Source organism: Oxyura jamaicensis, chromosome 5 (genome assembly GCF_011077185.1).
Source record: "Oxyura jamaicensis isolate SHBP4307 breed ruddy duck chromosome 5, BPBGC_Ojam_1.0, whole genome shotgun sequence".
Classification (NCBI taxonomy): domain Eukaryota; kingdom Metazoa; phylum Chordata; class Aves; order Anseriformes; family Anatidae; genus Oxyura; species Oxyura jamaicensis.
The window spans coordinates 39,721,404-39,736,865 of NC_048897.1; the positions used below are offsets into that span (position 1 = coordinate 39,721,404).

Sequence of the window (15,462 nt, forward strand, 5' to 3'; positions counted from 1 at the left end):
AAACTACAGAAATTAGCCTAAAGGAAGAAAGTATTTTCAGGTGGAAGTAGGTTTAGGACCTACTAGAGGCCCCAGTTCTCTGATCAGCAGATGGAGGATTTACTTCTGGGGACTGCTGAAAAGAAGAAATGGGCACAATGTGGATACTGACCCTAAGGGTAAGTGGGCACCCACTGGTGATGTATGTGTGGTCTCAGGGGGGCTGAGGTTGCTGTGGCTGGGTATTGGGCCTAAGCAGTGAGCAGTGAGCAGAGTGCTGAAAACCCAACTGCAGGGCACGGAGCCGCCCCCATGCCACCTGGCCAAGCACCTCCTTGTCTGCTGCAGAGCTCCACTTCAGAAGATGGATGATTGTAAACTAGGGAAAGGTTTCCTAATAGGGGCAAATGGTCAGAAAGGGAATAAATCCATCAGCCTCTTTTCTGTTTGTGACACAGGCCCTGGTTAAGCAGAGTCCCATGGCACTTGTTAAAGCCTGTGGCTGAACAGAGACTGTAGGTAGGTTTTGAGCTAATCTTGTTCCCTCTGAAACAGATGGATAAAAACTTTGCTGAATTTCAAGAGGTGAAGGATCAATGCATTAAACCCCTTGCCCTGTAGTGGTTCTGCTTTACAGAAGACAAGAAAGTATCAATGCTTGCCCAAAGCACAGGCAAGTCAGATTGTGCAGGCTGTAGCTGATTTTCTTGGGTACATAGAAGTACTTCGTGTCACTCTCCCTATTTGCCTCCTAGCTCCCCCTTAAAATCTGAAGTGAATTCACTCACTCCACTGTGCCAAGTTTTTGCAGGAAACAGTACAGCTAGTAAAAAAAATAAATAATTTGCGCTGTTCCCAGCTTCCCATTAGAGCAGGCTTCTCCTTTCCTCCTCTCTGTGAAGACAGCCTGGTCCAGTGGGGATCTTAGAGCTCATGCCTTGGTAAAATCGACCCTCTCAGCCTCCCTTGGATTGTCCCCATTTTGCAGGGCCCAGGAGGAAAGCTGGGACAAAACAGGTTCAGGTTTTTTCAGGCCATGCTATTCATCAGTATTGTCATACTGGGGAAGAAGCCAAAACTGTTATCTCACTGTTTTCTGTCCCACCACTGCAAACAGCAGGTCACCCAATAATTTTTAATTTTTTCACTAATAACAGTCCTTTTTTTTTTTTGAAGAGCATTGGAAATACTTGCTAGGTAATCTGTTTCCATTAGAAGGTCGTAGAATTTTGTAATATTCCATGCATTAGTTGGTATCTTTAACCTAAGGATTTTCTGGCTTTGGCATCACTAGCACTCTTATTTTTGAGACCTTATTTCATGATATTTGGGAAAGCTTATTTATGAGACTTGCCTTGAACGTATTGTCTTAAGTCTCTATTTGGTTTCAGTCTCAGTGGATAGCATTTTCCAGGGGCTACCAAAGCATACAGAAGGGGCCAAAATGACAGTTAATTCGATAAGCTTAAAAAAACACTTGTATTCCACTGAAGAGCGAAATCCCATAAATTATGTTTGTATTTTCAATGTATTCTGAAATATATATCTCTATATATATCTTTTTTATTTTATATTTAAAAGTTCTGGGTTGATCAAATTGTTACATATTTCTTTCTGGGTAAGTGGTAGTGAGTAGAGATTTCTGACAGTTGTATATTAAATGCAGGTGGCTCTGTGAATGCTATTCCTGTCTGATACACTACATTAACCATAACCTCCAATTTCTTCCAAAAGAACTGGAATGAATTAAATTGTTTAATAAAATGTTACTTACCTGGATAAACTCATTTCTAGTTTGCATTTAGGTTCCCCTAATGCATCTTTCCAGATTGTTATTCGTAACATAAAAACTAGAAGTGTTTACTTAGAAAACCAAACATCTAGTGTAATCCTGGTAATTGTCCAAGATTTTCCTTTTTAATACTGAACTTTCTTATGTATCTTGCCTTGCCATGTTCTGAATTGCTAAATGTTTCATTTAGCATGAACTGATAACTCCAGTCCCACTCCACAGCTAAATTCAAAGCTCAGACACATACCCTTCTGCATAATTTACAGTTCAATAACCTCTTTTGAGCCTGCCTATATACATGGATTCAAACACTAAAGACGTGAAGACATTTGGGGGTGGGTGTATTTGGATTTGAGTTTTTTGCTTATTGCTGTTGTTAGGTTTAAAGCTAATCTGCAGGGTAGAGTAAAATGCAGTATCAAGGATCTATACCTTAAGATTTTCTCTCATTGAAAGAAAGGTTTTTAATACAGAAGCAACTCAAAGCAGTTAAATTTTATTAGCAGAACAAATAAAAAATATTATTTCACTTTGTGTGTGTTGAATACAATGAACTTTAAAAAGTTTACTGTTTTAAAACTTGTTTTAAATGCCAGAAGAAAGCACGCTGGGGAGAAGATAACAGCTTTATCTCATTTTCATGGTTAAAGCAAGCCATAAAGTTCTTCATAACTGAGAGTGGCTGAGATACAAAATGCAGTTCTGCAATTCTGAGTGCAGCATCATTTATATCCATAAGCAGATTAAATTTTAAAAGTTCTCTTAGTACCACTGACCAGAGGAGCAATGTCATTGTTAGAAAACACACGCACTGGTTACCTTATAATCAAATTTTCACTGCCCTTTCTGACAGGTTTTTAAGTTACTTAAGGGATCTATTTATATGTGGAAGCATCAACATCATGCAGTAAATCCAACCACAACTCAGTCACATATTTTATTAAGTTTAAGTTCAGTGAAAGTGCAGAGTAAACTAGGGCCCTATGTCTCTCAGTTACATCTGATTTGCGGTTGCTATAAAAAGGCCCACATGCCGCTCTTTCAGATGTGTTTTGGATTGAAAATAGGATTAATGTGCTAAAGTGTGATTAGAATGGTTAAACACGATTAATTGGAACAGACTTGTATTGCCAAGGGAGCTCCGCTGTTACTGGCCGGCCTCCAGTTTACCAAGTGAACAAAGCAGGCCAACTGTCCAAGTTTTTCCATGTCTTTGCTTATGTGCCTTTTCCTTTGCATTTTCTCATAGCCAGCTTGTCTCAGAGCAGATTAAATACAGCTGAGAATGTTGGTCTAGGTCTGCAGCGAGCATCCTCGGGGAATAAGCAGGAACCTCAGGCCCAGACTTGGCTTCTCCAGCGCTGGTTGAAAACTGCCATGCACCTAGGGCAAGGGTCCAGGTGGATCGACTGGGGAGTGGGAGTAATTTGGGGTTTTTAAAATGATCTATTAAACCCCTGAACTTTAATCAAGCTGCTACCACACTGACAGCTGTGATTTACTCACGCATGGCTGCGAGGGGTAAAAGGGGCAAGGACTAAGGAGAGCAGGCACTTGTCCTGAGTTTTATCCATCACGTACACACCACACACGTGTGTGCCCACCAAATTCGCACACCAATATGTTTTTGTGGTGGGCAATTTTGCATGCATCTGTGCTGCAAAAAAAATCTATTGTTTCTGTTATTAGATATTCAACATTCTCCACTAGCTGCCCTCCCCCACCTGTTCCAAGCACAGATTAAGGATTTAAAGCTTAGGTAATCAAAGCTTTAAACTGATCCTGCCTGGAGAAGTCAGAATGGTTTAGTATATTGTTCTAAAAACAGAAATACCTCAGTGGTTTGTTGCATGCAGATATTAAAGTTTGCACAAATTAAACTCAGGAGTGCAGATATTTTGAGCTAAATTCCTGGCTATAAGCAACTCAAACGTTCGTAGCAATTAAAACCATGTTTGATTTTTTTTTTTTTTTTTAATAACGCCAGGCGCAATTCAAATCACAATGGAATTGTCTTTCCCAATAACTAAGTCATTGAAGGGCTTGCAGAGTAATGCTTTTCTCTCTGGGAACAGGCTTGGAAAATGCACAAGCATACACATCTCCAAGACTGCATGCACATATGTACACAGCAATCTTTCAGTATTTAGTAGCCTTCTTTAAAAACTGTCTAACCACTGGGGACAAAAGTGTAATCACATGTTTATCTATTGGAGCTTGAGATCCTGAAGCAATTATTACTGTTAGAGAAGAAATGGAAGATAAATTCAGGAACATTTCTTGCTGCACTCTAGTTCATTTATGTGACTGTACATAAATTCCTCTGAACAATGGGGAGACAAGCAGCATGCACTATCCTTGCTCATAATTTACAAACTTGCCTTGGCATCAGTTCAGTGTCGCTTCCCCTCAGGGAGGCAGTGACAACCCTTTCACTTGCTTTCTGCTGGCTTTCCCTGCTCTGCCTTCCCATCTCCCACACTCTGTCTCACATACAGCTTCCCAAAACACCCATGTAGCTCTGGTGTTTGCAGTCGGGGAACAGCTCAGCTCAGACAACTTGGTTTCCAGTCACTCTTTGCTATGAAGTCCATTTCATTGTGTAGATGATACTGCTTTGGGAACATAATGGTTGTCCTTCCACTTTCCTTCATGAAAGGTGCTTAGCACACCATGGTACACCAGAATGAAGAAGATTCACAGGCCTCTTCAGGAGCTTTCTACCTGCCCTTAAATATATGCAGCAACCTCCATTAGTGGTGTGCAGTAATTGCCAGTGTCAGCAACCACTTGCAGAGATGCATCCCATCAAAACTGCCTGTGAAAAGTGAGTTTCCAATGCCTCACATATGGATAGTCCTTTGGAGTACTCTGGTTTCTCACAAAAACAATGAAGTAACCATCCAGATGCTTGGAAAACCTCTTGTAAGGACTTCCCTTAACACAAGCATGCTCAATATGCAACACTGCTCTCTTTGAAACACCGTTTTATAATACACTTGCAGACACTCAGCAGCCATTTCTTCCACCAGTGCACCCATGTCAATGAGATGTGGTTCTACTGGAGGAGCAACCTGTGGTTCACAGCTTGGGATGGATAGAGAAGTTTCTGCTCCCCACCTGGCCAGGTGGTACCCAACCTGCCCCAGGTTACGGCACCTACATGAAGGTGAGATAATCAGGCTGTCTACCTGTTCAGAAGCCTTCAAAGTTTGCAGCCTGGCATACGAACAAACCCATAGATATCTATTTCAATTTATACTGCTGTGCATGTCTGTGGACTAATTCAAAGTCTCCATCAGGTGCAGGTGGTCTGGCTGATGAAAGTGCCACCAGCTAACTTCTTCAGTCAACACAGCTTGGCCCAACAGTGTTTGTGAATGAGAGTCCTGGAAGGGAATTTTGTCAAACCTGTTTAAGTTTTAAGGGAGCAAAACCCTTTGTCAGACAGGTCAGATAGTCCCTCATCATGGTCATGTGTTTAATGTGACAATTACAAAGTCATCAGACCATAAGAGTATCTGTACCGTGTAGAAAGGCCCAAGATGACCTATGTATGTCGTTAATGGCAGAGTTACTTTTTTCATAATCAAAAATGTTGAATAGTCACTTTTTAATTGAAAAGCGATTTTTCAGTTTATTGTGGAGTACACTAGAAAACATGAGGTACAACCCGCCTCGCCTACACCCCACCACGTATTGGAAGCTATAAGTGCTGAGAGGGAGAAAACTGTAGCTGTGTGTCCCACAGCGCTGGGCCTCTGCAGTGCAGCCCTCCACACACACAGCGCCTTAATTATGCATTGGGGATCCTGCCTTAGGGGAGGTTTCCATTTTGCTTTTTTGTCAGATATGATCAGTGCTTAATGCATATGCAGACAAATATGAGACCACTTCCAGACCTGAGTAGAACACAACTGTAAATCTATGCGAGAGGGCTGTTTACTTTGGTACACCTAACTGAGCCCTAGCCATCCAATCTATCATCTCCTTATCACATGTGAGGTATGGCAGCAGAGAACTTGAAGCTGAAGAAAAAGGAGACATAGAGCAGTGACAAGTAAACGGGACAGAGCTAGAGCAGAGTGGGTGAGAGCTGAATGGGAGCCAGGCTCTTTATAGATCAGTAGCATGGCACCAAGGCAATTCAGAGGGTGCAGCGTGAGTAGGGAACCTGAGTCTTTGCATGGCCATGGATTTTTTTGTGACCTATGGAAGTCACTTAGCTTCCCTTTAGCTGTATGTCGATAAATCAGAGGATATTATTGTGACCTTGCAAGGGGAAGTGAGAATAAATGCACAGAAGATGTAGAAGTATTGTGATAAATGCTATTGTTCATATAGACTGAATATATCACATTTTTTCCTACACTTCCCTAAAATAATACACTGACATTTATAATCCACTTTCCTGAGTTTTTCTTTGACATAAGCATAACCAAACAAAATCTTTGCAAGCTGAGCATCATTACCAGAATGTTTACGCTCACATGCTGCTCGGAAGGGGCCAGAGCTCTCAGCCCCTCGCATGGCTGTGCACTGCCCGTGCTGCCCAAAGCCACGTGCTGAGGCAGCTGCAGAGCTGCTGTGTCATGGGAAGGTCTTCCCTGCATCCCTGAGCAGGACAGCTGAGAAATTAAAGGGTGAGAGTCTGCTCCGGGTTTTACACAAAGCCCTGGGCAAGCTGGGGGAAGAATTTGGAGAGCTTAGTGAATGCTGCCTAAATACATATTCAGAGCAAAATTCTTTTTCTGCATGCACCTGGTTTGCATGAATGCCACACTTGTGCGTGCAAGGGAGGCATGTGCAGCTCTGAAAGGAGGCGTCTGAATAAAAATGACCCCTAATTATATATGGCACAGTGGGAGGGAAAGTCCAGCTTTACACATACAGGTGTATATAAGTTTCTGTAGCTCTAAAGTCTGCCAGATGTAGGACAGTGATGTCTGAATACTATCCCCCCCTTAACTGGAGTGAACATTTATGAGGCCTTTCAACTTGAGAGCAATGCTCATCCCTTTAAGCAGTGCAGAAGAAATATATTATAATAATCCTTTAATGTTCCTGCATGGTCCTGCTAAATCCTCCCACTTGGCTGAACCACACCTGGTGGGAGGGGAGGCCTGTCGTTACGTGTGTGGAAAGCACGCAGCAGAGCTGAGGAGGAGGAGCACTGACCCCGTGCCGGCACAGAGCAGGATTGGGCCCTTGAGCAGGGCCTGAATGTAGTGTGCAGGCGCTCAGCAGCTCTTTATACATCTTTATCTCTTCTGCCGTGAGCTGCAGGATTGTGCACAGATTTATGGGAATTCTTTCCATGTTCACAACTTATAAGTATTAATAGCTAGTCCAAGTTGGAAAATAATACACCATTCCTAACTCTATTAACTGCAGAAAATCTGGCTTTGGTTAAAATAAAATCCCCTTTAGCAATGCCCAATATACTATAAATATTATATATAAAATAAGCCAGGCCGCATCTTATCTGAGGTACAGTAACAGTAATGTTTTTGCCTGAGGCACCGCAAACTTCAGGCTTAAGAAGTCAGAATGACAGGGTGCAGATGATCATTGGAAAGTTATCGTTTTTAGCCTAAGTAGTTCCTTTAAAGTCTTCTTTATCTAATAATGATTATGGACAGGCAAATTCAGCATGCCCACAAATCTACACACAGATATTAAAGTTGCAGGGAACTTATTCAAAAAAAAAAAAAAAGAAAAAAAAGAAAAGAAAAAGAAATAAATAAAAAGATTTTTTTATACTTCTTGTCACTGGTCTGCAAGAAAAAAAAAATGGCATTAGAATTTCTGCTTCTGTCATGCAAAAGCTGCTGTGAGTTTCTCAAACAGGCAGTCTCTTCCTGTTACCAGTAGTTTTAAAACTGCTTGCCTTCTAATGGAAGACTAAACCCTGCACTCCCTACTCTGATAAACCTCCTGATGCATTCAGTGCAAAGTCTTTGGTTGAATTAAGACTTCAAGACTCAGACTAAGATCTTCTAAGATAACTGAGTGCCAAATGTGCAAGTTTTCAGCAGAGGTTTGGTAACTGAATACCTAGGTCTGGGCCATATTGGTACTCAAAAAACTACTTCAGTGTGTTATGGTATCTCAGTATCTTTCAGGGTTGAATAAAGACAGATGTCCTCAGGGTTACTCGGCACATCTTTGGGTTGGAAATGCTTTGGATCAGTCCAGCCTCACTGAAGCTGTAATAGTATGGACTTGAGCTGGCAGAAGAGGCTTACTGCATATTCTGCCCTAACAGGGGTCACGTACAGAGTCAGCTGCCAAATCTGTGCCACTGCAACCCACTGGAGAATGTAAATCCATCAAATCATTTACCAAGAGCAGCCTCTGGCCTCAGTTAACCTGATATTCACTTAATCAAATCTTCAAACGAGCCATCATCTCAGAGCTGCTCAGATCCCCTCCACCAATGCCTGTGCCTTTAGGACGTTTTACCTTTTCCTCTTCCCCATTGCTCTCCCAGAGTCCCATAAACCCCCCGGCACGGTCCCTGAGGACAGCATTGGGATGGTGGTTGGCCAGGAGCCATGCCACAGACCACATACATAATCCCGGTCTCTAGAACAGCATTAGCCCACCTCGCTGAGCCCTGGGGCAGGGCTGAGCATGGACATCTATGGCGTGACCCAGCACAGGGTCACAGGGCCACCTGGGGGAAGAGATGGATGTGGCCAGTGCCCCCAGGAACCTGGCAGAGGGACACATCATGGGCCACCTGGGGCTTTTTGTTGTTTGTTATTTTTAGTGATCACCCTGAACACAAGTCTCCCTCAGTGTCCCAACTTCATCATCTGTGATATGGGGATGAGGAAATGTAGGTATTTCTCTATGTCATATGAGAGCCACAGGTGAAAAAAAAAAAAAAAAAAAAAAAAAAAAAAAAAACTAGTTAAAACCACTGCAGCAGTACCCAGTGGGAAATCTGTAAATTTAGTAATAATTCCATCTTTAGCTATAATTGCCATTTGCTTCATTTGTGATATTCTTGGAAATTCACAGTATTCATTCATTAAAATACCCACTTTCATGAATTATCTTCTGGCTTAGTGTTAGTCTATAGGCTACATGCCTGTTTAAAGAGTTCAGAACACAAACTACCCAGAATTCGCTTTTATTTGAAGGTGTGGATGAAACCTCCAAAGCAAGCAAGTTAATGATGCAATTGACAGCAGCTCATGAATCCTCCTGCACCTACAGAAGTTAAATCCAGAGTTTTAGTTTGGTTATATTTTTGTTAAATGCATTGTCATACAGGCTGGCTCAGTATTGCTTTTTTCTAACAGTTTTTGTTTGAGCAGAGATAGTCTGAAAATTATCTCTTTGGCAAACAAGCGCTTTTATTCATTTATTTACTTAACATCTTTGTCTGAGTTACCAGTCCAACAAGCTTAGAAGAACTGAAAATTACAGTCAATGGAGAAATTGAAAGGTTTCACATGCATACCAGAAAGCAAGCTCATGTTCAGAATGAGATTTGGACACAGTTATCTCACTCTGAACATGACCTCATGAATCTGGCAGCTCCGTTGGCTTCCACCCTTCAGTGGAGTTTGAACTCTTTGGTGGATCAGTGGCTTAATCTCTGACTTGCTCTTTATTGTAGCAGAGGGGAAAACCTCAATAATTTTGCAGGATTTTGCAAGTAAGTGTCAAATCACTTATTCATCAGACTTATGAAGAGTCTGCAACTGCTGTTGGTATTTTTCCAGAGAGGGTCTGTTCTTTATCTAGTGAGCTTCTGATCTTTTTATATATATATTTTTTCTCTCTCTCTCTTTTGATTGTCAGCAGAGTGAGTGAAGGATTGCTTATGATCTCCATGGATTCTGAAAAAATGGTACTTTCACACTGGAAGTGTAATTTCAACCAGATTTCAAGAGCACTGAAATCCACAGGGCCAGCACTTTCAGTTGAACGATGCCCATTTTAAACACACCTCATGTCACTGGCTCTGGAAGGAAGAAATCAGATTTGCACAGGTTTGGATAGGGAAGCTGGCATTTGGAGTTCCTACAGACACCGCTCCTCCGGAGATGCCATGTTGGTCCAAACCTTCCAGACTTAACCAGAAGCAAGCATGAGACATCCTGGAGTGCATTAAAACACACCTTGCTTTTCTGATGTGAAGTCTGCTAAAGAGAAAATCCTCACGATGCTTGCTTTCCTTCCTATTATTTCACTTGATTTGTATGTTAGGGCAGAATAAATTTGAGCTGAGGCTCAATCTCTGGTGGAGGAAATTCCCTTTGCATGTTACATGGCTCCAGCTCCTTTGTCCTTCTCTCCAAGGCCCCTTACTCTCTCTTTCATTCTGTCCCTTTCAGCTGTGGCTGCCAAAAACAGTGGCTTGGAAAACTTAGCATTTTTCTGGACGGTGAATACCAACTTTCTGGTGAATGTCCTAAAATTTTGATAGGCATTGGGCACATGCCAGTTGGGAAAGCCAAGGCAGCCTTTCCCAGCACTGGTGCTGCATGGGGGCAGTAGGATCCCACCGCTGCCGCACCATGTCAGCCCCCTATACCCTTGAGGGGCTGCAGGGCATCACAGATGCACAGCCTGCCATCCAGGATCAGCATTTTAACCAAGCCAGAAGGGAGATCTGACGGAAAGATGCTTCTACCACAAATTAGATGTTCAGTGGTGTTTTGGGAAACAACCCAATGCCAAGCTGCAGGCAGTGCTGAGGTGGGCTGGTCTGGACACAGCCCCTTCTGCTTTTAAAGTATTTTGAGAAAGAAACAAAGGGCTAAATAATGGGAATCCCTCTGGGTGTGGGAAGCTCTTAGTTTTATTTCCCATTACATTTTTCATCTATTAAAGAGGTTTGGCCGAACTCACTGCTTTCTGAGCAACAGCAGTCATATTTAGCGGAAAGATATTGTGAAAACTCTGGAAAAAATGAAAAATACATTCTTTCATAACAAAATATGAACTAAAGGGCTTGCCTGAGTTTCAGTATAATTGACAGAAATTTGTGAAACACATGAAAAACAGAAAAGGAGGGAGTTTGCTTTGATCATCTGCATGGGAGAAAAGAGATCTTCAGAAGTTTGGATTTCTGAGTTATCCTAGACAGTTACAGCAGGTTTTGAAAACTATTAAAGACTCTTTGCACAAAAAGGGTTTGGATTGGCATTTCCTCCAAACAGCAAAAGCTTCCTTTCTCAACCAAATTAAGTTTTAAAGAGTGTCTTTAATTATGAGCTATTGTTGTTATGGAGGCCTGACACATTTCCCATTAAAAATTGCAGGAAAGCTTTGATTGATTTCAGTCTGGGCCCAATGGCTGTATCTGCAGAGTGCTTAGGAGGGGATCAGACCTGGGGCTAAGTCCAGGGCCTGCCTGGAGGTGCCTGGAGGAAGGCAGCAGAGAGAGATCCTCCAGCACAGCCATGCCCAGGGCTCTGTGCTCAGGAAACATCACCTGCTCAGAGGAAGATGCATTTTTGTAGACAACGTGAGTTAAAGATGACTTCCTTCAGCCTTGCTCAGTCTGTTTTTTCCCTTGGCAGCACAGATGTTCACTGGCTGCAATAACTTTCACATTAATTTTAGGGTCCAAACTAATAACACCTATCCCACACACTAGTGCTGCTGCAGTGAACTGGAATTATTCATTTGCACAGAGATTAAATCTCTTGAGGAACTGTAGAAAAAAGTCATGCTCTAAATAAATAGTAGAAACATTCAATCTCCTTAAGCACAGCTGGTTTTAGTAATTAATTCACCATAGATGTAGTTAGCTGATTTAAAGAGTCAGATTTATTCTGATTAAAGTATTTACTTCAGTATCAGCAGAAGGAAAATTTACTGCCACAGGAAAGCATAAATGTCAAACGTGTACTTGGATATACAGAGTACGGTAGATATAAAGAAGGTGATGTTTTCACGGGCCGTGTGCTTAAAGGTCAGGCAGGTTAAAAAGGACTTTGTTGGTATCTTAAAGCTGCCATACCTGGAGAAGGAGCAGTGCAGCTGAAGGGAAAACAGATAGAGGGAATGTGCTCCCATGTCCATGGGAAGAACACCAGCCACTGAATGGAGTGCATGCACGTAAACAATAGCTGAACTTGGCACAAGACCCGCAGAGAATAATTTTATATAATAATGTTTTAGTGCCAGAACTACTGCTCTTCTTTTGCAATGCACATTGGCAGTTTTGTTTTCAGACAACAACAGTAAGCACGGGTACTCTTTTCTTCATAGAGCTGCAGTCTCTATGACTCATTAGACTTGCAATAAAAGTTGCTGTATGTCGCTATGTACAAACCAGCTCTCATCTGGGGATGATTCCAGCCTCCAGGGCTCTAAGCCAGCAACATTTCACCTGCATAAATGCAGTGGGGACATCAGAGAGGAATCATTAAAATAAAATAAAACCTACCTCATCCATCCAGATATCCCTATTGGAACTAAGGGAGCAGTGGTGGTGCCTAGCCACAGGTATTTAGTGCCATCTGGACCTCTGAGGACTCCTAGCACATCTGTACAAGGGCAGCAGAGGTGACAGAGGTCCCCTACAAGCAATTTGTGCCCTTATGGAGTGGCAGCTGGAAACCACCTGACATAAGCACCTGAATGTATCCCTAACTAACTGTAAGAATACAAGCTTTTAATGCAGAAATTCATAATGAAGCCCATGAAGCTCAAGCTGCACTGGGCAGAAACTTGTAGGGGCTGACGACTCCTGGAGTTTTGTGTCCCAAAGACCAGATCCTATGCTTTTTTTTTTTTTTTTTTTGTTCCCGGGAAGGTCAGGTCTCATCCCCAAAAAACTCTAGGCTTCTTCTGGCTGCTGTCAATGTTGAGGCTGGTCACTCAGCACCTCTGAAGAGGTGTTGCAGGATGAGGCCATTAGGCTGTATTTACATTGCCTGGTAATGCCATCAAATATACTACTTGTAGTCATTAGCAATCCATCCCTCCTGCTTTTCCTCTCCCTGAGGAAGTGCTCCACAAAACCTGTCTCATGAATTTCTGTTTTTTCATTATTGTCGTAGTCTCCCCAGTTTATCTTGCTCTTTCATTAAACGGCAAACCACAGATACAGTTTCAATCTAACAGCCTGTTTGCAAGAAACTAACCATTCAGGAACATATCCCCTGCACGTTCTTTAAAAATTCATTTAACATGATTCATTGCTTTATTCTTTGCTTGAAGCATGTTTCACTTACATTAATAATATTTTACCTTTCAGTTATAAATTCAAACACAAAAGCAGTTGCAGCTCTCCAAATGTTTATATTCATAAAATATTACATTATCACTTTCCAAAGGTCGTCTTTTCTTCTTCCCCTTAATTAGGATTCAAGATTTCCAACAATAACTTGTTGCAGCAGATGTATAGCCCTTGTATGTTTACTAATTCACATCTCTGTTTTTTCACTTTGCAAAGAGGAAAAAGGAAATGGTTTTAAGTGGGATAAGTACTTTTTTTTTTTTTTTTTCAAAACAAGATGAGGAAATTCCAAATATGGTGGAAGAAGAAGTAATTAGTGGTCTGATTCAGTAAGAATTTATACACAAGCTTAAGTCCATTACCTTTATACAGGTTTATTGGTCAGTTCCTGGATGAGCATCCATGCACTGTATCTTAGATTCCTGGATATGAATGTCTGAGTATCTTATTAATGGAGCTCCAGTTGTGAAACAGATTTTCTCACACCTAAAGTGACAATATAATGTCAGTATCTTGATCTTTAAGTCTTTTGTGTGTGTGCGTTCTTGCAGAGTCAACTTCATTTTCCAACCGATTAAAATAAGGGATATGATTTTAATAAGAAAATATATCCTAATTTGTAATACAATATCTGAAAGGAAATAATTCATGTTTTAAGGGAAAGAGTTTTGTTAGATCAACCAGCCTGTCCGAAAGGACAAAGACAAACAGTGTGTGATTTTGCCTCCTGTGCAGCATTTTGGTTTGGATATGTCCCTGGACCTCAGGGCCTGGCTGGATCCCTGGCTCTGTCAGAAGCTGTCTGTGTGACCACGAGTACACAACACCTCACCTGCATTTCACTGAGCCATTTGCAGGGCAGTTGTATTTCCTCCTGCTGTTGCTTCACCGCTGCACTTTACAGCCCTGTGTAAACCAACCCTGGCCGCAATTTGCCTCCTTAAGCAAGCTGCAAAGGGGACCAGTGCTGATGCAAGTCAAAGCCCTGAGTCACCTCTTCATGAATCCTTAGACATGGTTTTAGGTGTTTTAATACTTCCTCATAACTCAGTTGCCCTGGATTCCCCATCACTTCAATGTCTTCTCCTTGAAGCCCTTCCAGTTTGTCTAGATACATTTCGGTAATTGAGAGCCCAGCAGTGAATGTAATTTTGTTTCCCTATATATTTTCTAAATCCTAGCTCTTAAAGCATTATGGGTTTGTGTGTGTATATATACTCTATTATGTATTATAGTATATCATATATATAATGTGAAGATTTTGCCTTCATATCAGTGATACCAATTTTATTGGGAGAGAAATATTAGCAGGATTTGTTTTTGAGTCACCAGCTGTTTTCTTTAAGGATATTTCTTTCTTATTGGTGTATCAGTAAGCGACTAAAATGTAAACTAAGTTAAGACTTGACAAAACACTGAGATGATTCATACAAGCATAAAATTATATTGGTATAAATTTTTCTGAAGTCTCTCCAGAATGGTTTGAATTTACTGGACAGATTTCAGAGCGCTATCACAAAAATCCAAAATGGGACTAAACCTTCTCAAGGCTCAGATATCAGCCATCTCAGAGCAGCCAGTGTCTGTTGTTTCGATCAAAATCCACTTGCTGTTGAGATTGGGCTGAGGGCATACAGTAGCAACAGTCATAGAACAGCCTATATTATTTAATGCCCAATCAAACACTTTCACTCCAGATCTCAGGCAAAGCCCATTGATATTATTAAGAGACTTTCAACCTATTTCAGTGAGCATTGGCCCTTCCATACACACACACACACAAAAAAAGTATATATCAGCAGATGTCCATCTAATTATGATATCAAACACACATCAAACTACTAGTGGTTTGTGCTCCAGTAATGGGGTTGCATTGATGTATATAACTTTGGTAGATAGGCTAGATTTAAAAATAAATAAATAAAAAATACAGTGGAACAAAGTGTTTTATGAACTTTTAGTTCAATTCTGAAATTTACCACAGACTCCATGGTGATACTTCCTGACTTCTTCCAAGGGGGAGAGCCACAAGACCCAGCCCTTGCCTACTACAACTATCCTGATTATGGTGATGGCAGAAACTGACATAAATTACTTGGTTTCTGGTATTATTTGTTAGCTCTTTGTGCTTGCTTGGACAGAAAACTTTGCAGGAACCAGCCTGCCTTTTACTAGGTGAGATGACAGTAATGTCCCCTCTCTTAGAGGCTACCACCACATGGAAGGCAAGGGCTGTGCACCTCCTGCCATGGGCAAAAGCCAGCAGACAAAGCCCTACAGGACATTTTGGTTGCTGAGGAGTGGCTGAAAAGGACATATTGTCCCTGGGCACTGCTTGGAGACAGGGTCAAGTCAAGAACCAAAACTGGTCTCAGGCCATCTCACTAGATAGATCATGCAGCTGGAGACCTGGAGCTGGTATCACTTTGTGTTGGGGGTACCCTGCAGCAAAAAAAAAAAAAAAAAAAAAAAAAAAAGA

The 15,462-nt window shown here is 41.6% G+C and overlaps 1 long non-coding RNA gene across 1 annotated transcript in view; it reads right to left on the reverse strand.

Moving 5' to 3' along the window:
• Positions 1-12,009: 12,009 nt before the first annotated feature.
• The window catches only part of LOC118167390, a 4,861-nt gene continuing 1,408 nt past the window's right edge, over positions 12,010-15,462 (reverse strand). The window contains exon 3 of the long non-coding RNA XR_004751112.1: positions 12,010-12,131. This is a non-coding gene — a long non-coding RNA (uncharacterized LOC118167390). The remainder of the gene's footprint in view (positions 12,132-15,462) is intronic.